This window comes from Pleurodeles waltl, chromosome 8, assembly GCF_031143425.1.
Source record: "Pleurodeles waltl isolate 20211129_DDA chromosome 8, aPleWal1.hap1.20221129, whole genome shotgun sequence".
Lineage (NCBI taxonomy): Eukaryota > Metazoa > Chordata > Amphibia > Caudata > Salamandridae > Pleurodeles > Pleurodeles waltl.
In genome coordinates, this window is record NC_090447.1 from 747,623,560 (window position 1) to 747,637,353 (window position 13,794).

Consider the following 13,794-nt stretch of genomic DNA (forward strand, 5'->3'; position numbering starts at 1 on the left):
AACGCAGCCATACTTTCCATTCCAAGGGAGGATCACCCGGATCTTGTAAAAAAGGTGAAGGTGGCAACACGTTCTGCATTCTTTCTTTTTTTTTTTTTTTTGAGTTTCTCAAACAACAAAAAGAACAAAAAAAAATAATATATATATATATATATATATATATATTTATATATATATATATATATATATATATATTTATATATATATATATATATATATATATATATGATGTCCCAAAGAAAGATGGCCGATTACTTTCCCTTTCCTGAAGTCCGTCTTCAATGTTGATGTCAAGGGAGAACAGACACTGAGTCCTTCTTCTGTTTTCTTTCTTTTTAAAAAAAAAACACTTCCTGCAAATGCCAGTAGAAAGCTTCAAGAAGAAGGCAAACACTGGCAGCAGCCCAGCGTTAACCTTAAAAATGAACAGGCAAACAAGAAAAGAAAACGTGCTAAAGGAAGTAAATTCAGCACCAAAAACGCTGAATGTCGGGCGCGTGTGCGTGCGATGCAGCACACACGATCTGAAACAATCGTGCCTCGCGCCGTGTTAAGGAAAATACACGCGCGCTCAGCTGCTCGCGCTGAACACACCGTTAGACTTAACGGTGTGTTCCTTCATCACTCTGTACCCCCAAATACACACAAAACAATGGAAAGAGGAAAAAAAAAAAAACTTCTGGAGACCTGTGAGAGTCGGATCCAGGAAAATAAAGCTGGACACAGCTGCCGAAGAAAATTCACGAAGAGGAATGCATCCGACCGCTCCACTTCATCCTCGTCACCAAATCTAAAGTGAAGTAAGGATCCAACGAAGGTTGAAGAGTTAAGTGGATTTTTATTAGAATAACAGGAACAATCCGATTGATGTATAAAAGTTAAAAGGGGCACAGAGGAAGAAAAGACGTGTGCCTCGGTCCGTTAGTGTCATGTGGAATGCCAAGACATCAGCAAGCTCCGTCAGAGGATTCCACATGACATGCCGGCATTCCAAGCCACATCACAACAAGTGGCTCTGCTTTTATTGGTCAAACCTTTTGGTTGAACCACTGAACCTCTCAATGAGAAAAGGAATGCTACCTGCTGGCTTAAGACAGAACCACGTTCATCCCACGGTGGGTAGTTATTTGTAGTAAAGTGAACTTTAAAAATGTTGAGTACATTAAAGTTGAGTTGAAATTGTTGAGGTAATAATGTTGATAATGTTGTGGAATTTAATATTAACTATGATAATTCCAAAAATGTTAAATCTTAAAAGTTGTTAGATTTATTTAACTGCACCTTAATAATCCAATAGTAGTGTATAATGCTTCCCATTTCTGAAACCTTGACATCTCAAACTACCCCTTAATGCTTTTTTTCCCTGAACTGTAAAAACTGTTACTACCTCTTAATGCTACCCTTCCCTGATCCCTAAAAAAGACACTAACTACCCTCTTAATGGAACCAATTTCTGATCCCCCTTAATGGCACTAATTTCTGATCCCTACCAATAACTTACTACCTGTTGATGCTACTCCTCACTTAACACTAAAAGGTCCTTTGTTGTATCTTGATTTAGGTATTATGCATTCACTCTATCTGGTTTCCCTGATATTTGATGCTTAGCCAGTATGCATGAGATGTCATAGAATGTTTATGTATGCCTGTGAGATCAGTTGGAGAGAGTGGGCTGAGCAACAGGATGTGGCTTCTGGTGGGGAATTGATATAACATTGATACATCACCTTTAACCTGCAACTAAGACTTTATTCTTCAAATAACCTTCATCATAAAAACTCTGTTAACTGTCTACTGAGGATCTATCTTTGACTGCAATAATGGCGATGAGTCAAAACTAACCTATGAGTAAAGGGAGTCAGATAAGGTAGAAAATGGAAGACAAAGATAAAGTCTACAAGAAACAAAGATAAATGAAATGAAGATAAGTGAACCTACAAAACAGACTAAGAGAAGAGAGAATAGAAGAAAAGAGAAGTGCCCTGAAAGTCCCACCAGTGTCTTCTCTACCAGACAGTCTGCAGTGTTAAGGTCTTTGTGGACCTGCTTCACCTTGGCTAAGACAGTATTATAAAACATTGTGGTGAGTGAACTAGCAGCGTTGGGTTTTTGGCTTGTGCAGCGTGAGATTAGCAGTAAGACTGGGAGAACATTTAATTCTTGAAGAGCTCCAGCGTGAAAGACTTTTTGTACTATTCAGGAGAAACCTTTATCTGGAGCCTGAGTATTTATTAATTAAATTCAGGATGACAGCTTTGTTAATGGTGTAGTAGTTGCAGAGCTGTTTTTTGATAGGTAAGCATACTGACTATCACAGCTGATGTTCATTGCTACGGCCTATTGTTTGAACCTTAACCACGCAGTTCCTACTACAACCTCTTAGATCACCATGAATCCTGCATTTTGTTCCACGGTGAGTGTTTATTGCTGTTAACCTCTTACAGACCTCATCTGGGGGGGCCACATTTTTTAATTGCCAATGCGCATCCCTACTCATGCTTCAATCCTGCCACACCATTGAGGGAGGGCAGGGGAGCGCTTCGGCATCTTTGAATTAGTAAATGCGTGTCTTACTTCATGCTTTAAGACTTCACATGCCTTTGAGGAACTATAGGTGATGAACAGAAATGAGGGCTTTCACGTGTTGGCTGTACTGCATGACCCCAGTGCTCCTAACGCTACAAGCCATGGTTCTATTGTTTGGCTGTGTTACCCAAAGAAACTATAAATACTGTTAGTTCTTCACAGCAGCCAAGTGAATGGACACGCTGATTTTAATCCGTGTGATTGGCTGCATTTCCATTGAATGCTGAGGCGAGCTTCAGATGCTGAATAGGATTTTGGCAAAATTCTAGATATTGTGAGCATTCAAGTAAGGTGTATATTTTTACTACACTGAAAGCAAGGGACGGAATGGTACTCTATGATTCTGACGAGTAACCTGCCAGAGGAAGCATTACTAATATTGTGCTCTTACGTATGATGCTTTTCTGAAAATGTTATGCAAAAGTCTTATTTTCAGTACTATGTGGAAAGTTACGTATGATGTCAGTGATACTATGCTGGAAGTTTACGTTTAGTGTTTTGTCAATTCCATGATAAGTATGCTGCCTAAGTATAAGTGTCATTGCTATATTAGATCTGTGTCCTGTTTACATTTTGCTGTGGAAGTTGTGCTGGAGTTTCGATGCCATGCTGAACCTTAGGAATGTTTTATGAGGTTCTATACTAGAGTGAACAGCATGCCTTGTTATTTACGAGTCACAAACGTGAGTAGTCCCTGGGTTTGTCAAGTTAAATTTTATGTAGTACCCCATTTTTTCGGATGAGCGAGGATGAGTTACCCTTTGCCTATTGTTGATATGCGTAAGTGAGGTTCTAAGATACCCATTTTGTATTAGTGATTGTGAGACTGCATACTGTTTGAGTGAGGGTGAGTGGAAGACACCTCTTCAGTTCAATTTTATGTAGTATCCTATTGTTGGGATGAGCAAGGACTCAGTTACTCTTTGGCTACTATAGTTATGTATGAGTGTGGTTGAAAGATACCCATTTAGTTATTATTGAGTGTGTGGAAGAGACTCATTTCTAAATTTGTGTGGTGTTCTGTTGTTCGGGATGAGCGAGGGTTGGAAGATTCTCTTTGCCTACTGGAGTTGAAAGACACACATTTCATCATTACAGTGAGGTTTGAATGAGATCCATTTTCAAATGTTGCAGTGTCCCGTGGTTCAGGATGAGTGGGGATTTGAAGACACCCTTTGCCTATGGTTTGTGTAAAGGTTGAAAGAGGCCCATTTCATTATTACAGTGAGCACTGAAAGAGACTCATTTCCAAATGTATATACTGTCTTTGGTTCAGGATGAGCGAAGGTTAGAAGACAGTCTATTCCTACTATTTGGTTGAAATGTTTGAGTTAGGGTTGCAAGATACCCAATTTGTTGTGTGCAAGATACCTTGTGTTGGGGATGAGTGCTGGCAAATGAGATTCAAGATTAATTTCTTATTTTCTTGTGTATTTCTTTAATTGAAGTGTGTTTGTGATTTCCGATATGAAAAGATTTTCTTTCTTTTATTTCCTGAATTATTTTATTATTTCTACTTTACATTTACTGATGTATAATTTCTATTATTTTCTAAGGGGGTGTTGTATCTTAATTTAGGTAGTATGCATCCCCTCTCCCCAGTGTTCCTGATACCTGATGCTCAGCTAGTGTGTCTGTGATGCCATAGAATGTTTATGTATTCCTGGAATATTAGTTGGAGAGAGTGGGCTGAGGAGCAGGATGCTGCTCCTGGTGGGGCATTGACATAGTATTGGTACATCACCTTTAACCTGTAACTAAGACTTTATTCTTCAAATAAGCTTCATCATAAAACTTACGCTACCTGCCTTTATCTTTGATTGCAACAGCCTTACTGACTTTTAACACTACCTTCCTTGAACCTTAAAACCCCTAATACCCATTAACAATACCATTCATTAAACCCTAAACCCCCTTACTATAATTCAATGCTACCCTTCTCTGAACCTAAATCCCCCTACTTCCCTTTACTGCTACTCTTACCTGAATCCTAACAATCTTGTATTACACTTTAACGCTACCCTTCCATAAACTCTAAAGACCTTTGCAACCTTTTTATGCTCCCCATCCCTGAACCCTACAAACCTTGAACAACTTCTTAATGCTACACTTACCTGAGTCCTAAACACTTATTACTATTGCCTTAATGCTACCTTTCCCTGAAGGTCAAAATCCCAGAAGTCCCAGCTTCACCCTATGATGCACAACATGTTTCAATTTTCTTGGAGCCACTTGTTTGTTTTTACTCTACATTTTTTCAATAGACAACATTTTTAACAAATCTTTTTTCAGTCTACTTTTTTACCAGATATTTGTACTGCAAACAAGGTGGGCAAAGATATATGGAACCAAGTGTCATACCCTTCCCAATCTGGATCAAATCACCCTTAAGAATGGTAGGCACTAGCGCAGCTACACAATATGAGTAGGTTCTGCTATATACACAGGACACTAAAAGACGTCAAAAGGACTGCACTGCCATCCATACTCTAGCATCCTATAAGCATCAGTGTCCTTTATTTCCCTCCTTTCACTTCATAACATACACACCACAGGCCCAGTGCATATAAGGATGGTAGCAGGACCATCAGTAAATGTTAGCATGAGCATTAATCTTTGAAGGCATGTAGAGCATACATTTATTAGCAAGGTAGGCTGGAGTAAGCCACTGTAGGTATATAAAAGGCAAATGAAGAGCATTAAATGGTATTACATGCGAGCCAGGAAGCCAGTACCTGAGAACAGAAACAGGGGTTTGAATGGAAAGACAACAAGCATTGGCAAAGGCAATAGGTCTCACCTGGCGAGAACTATTGGCTGTGCCAATGTGTTTTAGCCATGGTGTACAACAACACAGCTGCTGTTCTGCATAGCTAAACATTAATAGCATAGAAGAGAGTGGCATGGGGTGGAGTCGACTGTTGCAGAGCGGAGTGGTGCAGAGTCAAGTAAAATTTTGAGTGGAGAGGCATAGAGTAGAGTGGCACAGAGTGGAGTAAAGTGCAGTAGAGTGGAGTGACATAGAGTGTCTTTGAGTGGAATATCATAGGGTCGAGTACAGTGTCATAGAGTGGAGTGTCGCAGATTGGAGTGTCATAGATTAGAGTGCAGTGGCATTGAGTGGAGTAAAGTGGCAAGGAGTGGTGTAGAGTGGAGGGGCATAGAGTGGAGTGTTGTAGAGAGGCATGTCACAGAATGTTGAATAGTGCAGTAGAGTGTGGTGGAGTAGAGCGCAGTGGTGTAGAGTGGAGTAGCATATAGAATTGTATATTGGAGAGGTGTGGAGCGCTGTAGAGTGAAGTAGAGTGTCAAAGTGGAGTGGTGTAGAGTGGAGTGATGTAGAGTGGAGTAAAGGGACATGGAGTGGCGTGGAGTAGAGTGTTGTAGAGTAAAATAGTGTGTGGTGAAGAGGAGTAGAGAGTCATAGAAATTAGTGGCGTAGGGTAGAGTGGAGTGTAATAGAGTGAAGTGGTGTATAGTGCAGAGGCATAGAGTGGAGTGTCATAGAATGGAGTTTCATAAGGTGGAGTGGTGTAGAGTGGAGTGGCGTACAGTGGAGTGGAGTGGCGTAGAGTGGAGTAGAGTTGAGTGTCATAGAGTGGAGTGGATTGGAGTGATGTACAGTGGAGTATAGGAGAGTGGAGTGGTGTAAAGTGGAGTAGTGAATGGAGTGTAGTAGAGTGGCATGGAGTGGAGTTAAGTGGCAAGGACTGCCATTGAGTGGAGTGACATAGAGTGGATTAGAGAGTCGTAGAGTAGAGTGGCATAGAGGAGAGAGTCGTAAAGTCTTGCAGAGTGGAGTGGCGTAGAGTGGAGTGTTGTACAGAAAAGTAGAGTAGAGTGGAGTGTCTTGAAGTGTCACAGAGTGTTGAATAGCAGAGCAGTGTGTTTTGGAGTAGAGTGGAGTGATGCAGAGTGGAGTAGTGTAGAGAATCACATAAGGGAGAGTCATGGGGTGGCATAGAGTGTCGTAGAGTGGAGTGGTGTTGAGTAGATTGCTGTAGAGAGGAGTAAAGTGGCATGGGGTAGAATACAGTGCTGTAGAGTGGAATAGTGTATGGTGAAGAATCAAATCAAATCAAATCATTAGCATTTATAAAGCGCGCTACTCACCCATGCGGGTCTCAAGGCGCTAGGGACAAAGGGGGTGGTTATCGCTGCTCGAACAGCCAGGTCTTTAGGAGTCTCCGGAAAGCGGAGTGGTCCTGGGTGGTCCTGAGGCTGGTGGGGAGGGAGTTCCAGGTCTTGGCCGCCAGGAAGGAGAAAGATCTCCCACCGGCCGTGGAGCGTCGGATGCGAGGGACGGAGGCGAGTGCGAGGCCAGAGGAGCGGAGGGGGCGGGTGGGGACGTAGAAGTTGAGGCGTCTGTTGAGGTATTCCGGTCCCTTGTCGTGGAGGGCTTTGTGTGCGTGGGTGAGAAGTCGGAAGGTGATCCTTTTGCTGACTGGGAGCCAATGCAGGTGTCTCAGGTGTGCGGAGATGTGGCTGCTGCGGGGTACGTCGAGGATGAGGCGGGCCGAGGCGTTTTGAATGCGTTGTAGGCGATTTTGGAGTTTGGCTGTGGTCCCGGCGTAGAGGGTGTTGCCGTAGTCCAGGCGGCTCGTGACGAGGGCGTGGGTCACGGTTTTTCTGGTGTCGGCAGGGATCCAGCGGAAGATCTTGCGGAGCATGCGGAGGGTGAGGAAGCAGGCGGAGGACACAGCGTTGACTTGCTTGGTCATGGTGAGAAGAGGGTCCAAGATGGAGCCGAGGTTGCGGGCGTGGTCTGCGGGGGTCGGTGCGGTGCCGAGGGCCGTGGCCCACCAGGAGTCGTCCCAGGCGGACGGGGTGTTGCCGAGGATGAGGACTTCAGTGTTTTCAGAGTTCAGCTTTAGGCGGCTGAGCCTCATCCAATCTGCGACGTCCTTCATACCCTCTTGTAGGTTGGTCTTGGCGCTGGCGGGGTCCTTGGTGAGGGAGAGTATAAGTTGGGTGTTGTCGGCGTAGGAGGTGATGATGATGTCATGCTTGCGTACGATGTTGGCGAGGGGGCTCATGTAGACATTGAAGAGTGTCGGGCTGAGTGATGAGCCTTGAGGTACGCCGCAGATGATCTCAGTGGGTTCTGAGCGAAACGGAGGGAGGTAGACTCTTTGGGAGCGGTTTGCGAGGAAGGAGGCGATCCAGTCCAGGGCCTGGTCTTGGATCCCGGTGGAGCAGAGGCGGGTGATTAGGGTGCGGTGACAGACGGTGTCAAAGGCAGCCGAGAGGTCGAGAAGAATGAGGGCGACTGTTTCACCGTTGTCCATCAGGGTTCTGATGTCGTCTGTGACTGAGATGAGGGCGGTTTCAGTGCTGTGGTTGGTTCGGAATCCGGTCTGTGAGGGGTCGAGCAGGTTGTTGTCTTCCAGGAAGGTGGTCAGCTGTTTGTTGACGGTCTTCTCTATTACTTTGGCTGGGAAAGGCAGAAGGGAGATGGGGCGGAAGTTTTTCAGGTCGCTCGGGTCAGCCGTAGGTTTCTTTAGTAGGGCGTTGACTTCGGCGTGTTTCCAGCATTCGGGGAAGGTAGCAGAAGAAAAAGAAGAGTTGATGATGGTCTGGAGGTGCGGGCGATGATGTCGTTGGCTTTGTTAAAGATGAAGTGCGGGCAGGGGTCCGAAGGGGTGCCGGAGTGGATAGAGTTCATGATGGATTTGGTTTCTTCCGTGCTGATGTGGGTCCAGTTGTTGAGGGTGATGGTCGGGGATGTGGGTTCTGTGGTGTTTGGTTGGGTCTGGTGTCCGAAGCTGTCGTGGAGGTCGCTGATCTTGCGATGGAAGAAAGTGGCGAGGGATTCGCATAGATCCTGTGAGGGCGTGACGGCGTTGGCGTTGGCGCTGGGGTTGGAGAACTCCTTGACGATGCTGAAGAGTTCTCTGCTGTTGTGGCTGTTTTTGTCCAGTCTGTCGGTGAGAAAATTCCTTTTGGCAGCGCGGATCAGGTGGTGGTGTTCGCGGGTAGCGTTCTTGAGGGCAGTCATGTTGTCAGCGGTGCGGTCCTTGCGCCAGGCTTTCTCAAGTGCGCGACAAGTTTTCTTTGATTCTTTGAGGGTGTCAGAGAACCAGAGGGGTTTCTTGGTGTTGTTCTGTTGCTGCGAGCGTTTGAGGGGAGCAAGGTTGTCTGCGCAGTTGGAGATCCAGTTTGTGAGGTTGAGGGCTGCGTCGTTGGGGTCAGTAGTGAGGGTGGGTTGGTTGGCGGCGAGTGCGGAGAAGAGTTGCTCTTCAGGGATCTTGTTCCACTGTCGGCGAGGGATGGGTTGAGTGCGGAGGTGGCGGGTCTCGCGTCGGAATGTGAAGTGGACGCAGCTGTGGTCGGTCCAATGAAGGGCGGAGGCGTGGCTGAAGAAGACGTGTTTGCTGGCGGAGAAGATAGGGTCGAGTGTGTGTCCGGCGATGTGGGTGGCAGTGTTCACCAGTTGTTTGAGGCCGAGGTTGGCGAGGTTGTCGAGCAGGGTGGTGGTGTTGGGGTCGTTGTTTTGTTCCAGATGGAAGTTGAGGTCGCCTAGGAGGACGTAGTCCGGTGAGGCGAGGGCGTGCGGGGAGATGACGTCGGCGATGGCGTCGCTGAAAGGGGCGCGAGGTCCGGGAGGACGGTAGACGAGGGATCCTCTGAGGGTGGTCCTCGGGTCGGTGCGAATCTGAAAATGCAGGTGTTCAGCGGCGAGAGGGGAGTCTTCAGTGGAGGTGGTGACGCTGATGGAGTCTTTGAAGACGATGGCGATACCTCCTCCTACTTGGTTGGTGCGGTCTTTCCTGGAGATCTTGTAGCCTTCGGGGATGGCGGTGGCGATGTCTGGAGCAGAGGAGGCATTCATCCAGGTTTCCGTGATGAAGGCGACGTCCGGTGCTGTGGAGTCTAGGAGGTCCCAGAGTTCAACGGCGTGTTTGTGAACGGAGCGAGCGTTGACTAGGATGCACTTGAGGTGGTTGATGGCGCGTGGGCTTGTGGTCGTAGTTGTTGCATGGTGGAAGATGCGTTTGCAGGAGTTGCAGGCGAAGGGTCCATGGGTGCGTTTGGGGTGAGCTTGGAAGCAGGTGTTGGAGCGTCCTGGGTTGAGGGCATGGAGGGTGGTGGGGTCGTACCGGATCAGCAGGGCTTGGGAGAGCTGGGGACCAGGGGTCGTGGCGCTGGGCGCGGGCCAGGCGCGGACGGGCGCAGACGGGCTTGCCTCCGGCGCGCCAGCGGCGCACCCGCTGCGCGCGCCCGCTGCGCAGACGCGCAGCGGCCGCCATATGAGGTAGGAGGGGGGGAGGGGTCAGCTGGGGGCGAATGGGAGCTGGGGGGCGGGGGCGTGCAGGAGGTCGCGGCGGGAAAGCGCGAGGGAGGGGGGGACAGGTAGAGTGAGAAGAGCTGGGGGAGGGGGGTTTAAGGGTGGAGGGGGGAGAGTGTTAGGAGGTTTAGGAGATTAGGGAGAAAGATAGGTGTAGGGTTGTGAAGATAGGGGAGGGGGGGTTGTAGAGGTGGGTGAGGGTGAGAGGTAGAGTGAGGGGATAGGAAGATAGGTAATAGAGGGGGTGGCGGGAGGGGGGAGAGATAGAGAAATAGGTAGAGAGAAAAGGTAGATAGAGAAATCGATAGATAGGGAAAAAGATAGAGAGATAGGAAGATAGGAGGAGGTGGAGAGTGAGGGAGTTGGATAGTGGGATAGAGAGATGGAGAGATAGGTAGATAGGAGGAGTGAGGGAGGTAGAAAGTGAACGGGTTAGATAGGGGAGATAGATGGGGGATGCGAGTGGGGGAGGGGGAGGAGGCAGGAGCAGGAGGGCAGGCGCGGGGAGAAGAGGACGGAGGAGGCAGAAGAGCCGAAGGCAGAAGACAAGAAGACAAGAAGAACAGAAGAACAGAAGAACAGAAGAACAGAAGAACAGAAGAAAAGAAGACCGGAAGGACTGAAGACCGGAAGAGCAGAAGACCGGAAGAACAGAAGAAACACAGAAGAACACAGAAGAACAGAGAGGAATACAGAAGAACACAGAGGAAGACAGAAGAACAGAGAAGAATACAGAAGAACACAGAGGAAGACAGAAGAACACAGAGGAAGAAAGAAGAACACCGAGGAAGACAGAAGAACAGAGAGGAAGACAGAAGAACACAGAGGAAGACAGAAGAACACAGAGGAAGACAGAAGAATACAGAAGAACACCGAGGAAGACAGAAGAACACCGAGGAAGACAGAAGAACACAGAGGAAGACAGAAGAAGACAGAGGAACACAGAAGAACACAGAAGAACACGGAGGAAGATACAAAAAACGAAGAAACAGAGTGCAGAAGACCACAGCAGAAGATGAGGAAGAAGAGAAGAGGAGAGAAGACGGGGAGAAGAGAAGTACAGAAGAAGAATACAGACGAGGAGAGAGGAGGAAGAACAGAGAAGAAGAAAAGAGGAAAAGAAGCAGGAGCAGGAGAGAGGGTGAGTAGCGCGGGGCAGAACGAGGGGCTGGGAGGTGGGGGGGTACTTACTATGAGGTGGGTCTCAGGAACTCAGGAACCTGGAGGAGCTGCAGCGGCAGGGGGAGCGACCTACCCTTGGGTCAAGGGTCGCTACCACTGTCGCGCAGCGGCCGCCATATGAGGTAGGAGGGGGGGGAGGGGTCAGCTGGGGGCGAATGGGAGCTGGGGGGTGGGGGCGTGCAGGAGGTCGCGGCGGGAAAGCGCGAGGGAGGGGGGGACAGGTAGAGTGAGAAGAGCTTGGGGAGGGGGATTTAAGGGTGGAGGGGGGAGAGTGTTAGGAGGTTTAGGAGATTAGGGAGAAAGATAGGTGTAGGGTTGTGAAGATAGGGGAGGGGGTTGTAGAGGTGGGTGAGGGTGAGAGGTAGAGTGAGGGGATAGGAAGATAGGTAATAGAGGGGGTGGCGGGAGGGGGGAGAGATAGAGAAATAGGTAGAGAGAAAAGGTAGATAGAGAAATCGATAGATAGGGAAAAAGATAGAGAGATAGGAAGATAGGAGGAGGTGGAGAGTGAGGGAGTTGGATAGTGGGATAGAGAGATGGAGAGATAGGTAGATAGGAGGAGTGAGGGAGGTAGAAAGTGAACGGGTTAGATAGGGGAGATAGATGGGGGATGCGAGTGGGGGAGGGGGAGGAGGCAGGAGCAGGAGGGCAGGCGCGGGGAGAAGAGGACGGAGGAGGCAGAAGAGCCGAAGGCAGAAGACAAGAAGACAAGAAGAACAGAAGAACAGAAGAACAGAAGAACAGAAGAAAAGAAGAACAGAAGAACAGAAGAGCAGAAGACGGGAAGGACTGAAGACCGGAAGAGCAGAAGACCAGAAGAACACAGAAGAACACAGAAGAACAAAGAGGAATACAGAAGAACACCGAGGAAGACAGAAGAACAGAGAAGAATACAGAAGAACACAGAGGAAGACAGAAGAACACAGAGGAAGAAAGAAGAACACAGAGGAAGACAGAAGAACAGAGAGGAAGACAGAAGAACACAGAGGAAGACAGAATAACACAGAGGAAGACAGAAGAATACAGAAGAACACCGAGGAAGACAGAAGAACACAGAGGAAGACAGAAGAACACAGAGGAAGACAGAAGAAGACAGAGGAACACAGAAGAACACAGAAGAACATGGAGGAAGATACAAATAACGAAGAAACAGAGTGCAGAAGACCACAGCAGAAGATGAGGAAGAAGAGAAGAGGAGAGAAGACGGGGAGAAGAGAAGTACAGAAGAAGAATACAGACGAGGAGAGAGGAGGAAGAACAGAGAAGAAGAAAAGAGGAAAAGAAGCAGGAGCAGGAGAGAGGGTGAGTAGCGCGGGGCAGAACGAGGGGCTGGGAGGTGGGGGGTACTTACTGTGAGGTGGGTCTCAGGAACTCAGGAACCTGGAGGAGCTGCAGCGGCAGGGGGAGCGACCTACCCTTGGGTCAAGGGTCGCTACCACTGTCGCGCAGCGGCCGCCATATGAGGTAGGAGGGGGGGGAGGGGTCAGCTGGGGGCGAATGGGAGCTGGGGGGCGGGGGCGTGCAGGAGGTCGCGGCGGGAAAGCGCGAGGGGGGGGGGACAGGTAGAGTGAGAAGAACTGGGGGAGGGGGGTTTAAGGGTGGAGGGGGGAGAGTGTTAGGAGGTTTAGGAGATTAGGGAGAAAGATAGGTGTAGGGTTGTGAAGATAGGGGAGGGGGGGTTGTAGAGGTGGGTGAGGGTGAGAGGTAGAGTGAGGGGATAGGAAGATAGGTAATAGAAGGGGTGGCGGGAGGGGGGGAGAGATAGAGAAATAGGTAGAGAGAAAAGGTAGATAGAGAAATCGATAGATAGGGAAAAAGATAGAGAGATAGGAAGATAGGAGGAGGTGGAGAGTGAGGGAGTTGGATAGTGGGATAGAGAGATGGAGAGATAGGTAGATAGGAGGAGTGAGGGAGGTAGAAAGTGAACAGGTTAGATAGGGGAGATAGATGGGGGATGCGAGTGGGGGAGGGGGAGGAGGCAGGAGCAGGAGGGCAGGCGCGGGGAGAAGAGGACGGAGGAGGCAGAAGAGCCGAAGGCATAAGACAAGAAGACAAGAAGAACAGAAGAACAGAAGAAAAGAAGAACAGAAGAACAGAAGAGCAGAAGACCGGAAAGACTGAAGACCGGAAGAGCAGAAGACCGGAAGAACAGAAGAAACACAGAAGAACACAGAGGAATACAGAAGAACACCGAGGAAGACAGAAGAACAGAGAAGAATACAGAAGAACACAGAGGAAGACAGAAGAACACCGAGGAAGACAGAAGAACAGAGAGGAAGACAGAAGAACACAGAGGAAGACAGAAGAACACAGAGGAAGACAGAAGAATACAGAAGAACACCGAGGAAGACAGAAGAACACCGAGGAAGACAGAAGAACACAGAGGAAGACAGAAGAAGACAGAGGAACACAGAAGAACACAGAAGAACACGGAGGAAGATACAAAAAACAAAGAAGCAGAGTGCAGAAGACCACAGCAGAAGATGAGGAAGAAGAGAAGAGGAGAGAAGACGGGGAGAAGAGAAGTACAGAAGAAGAATACAGACGAGGAGAGAGGAGGAAGAACAGAGAAGAAGAAAAGAGGAAAAGAAGCAGGAGAGAGGGTGAGTAGCGCGGGGCAGAACGAGGGGCTGGGAGGTGGGGGGTACTTACTGTGAGGTGGGTCTCAGGAACTCAGGAACCTGGAGGAGCTGCAGCGGCAGGGGGAGCGACCTACCCTTGGGTCAAGGGTCGCTCCT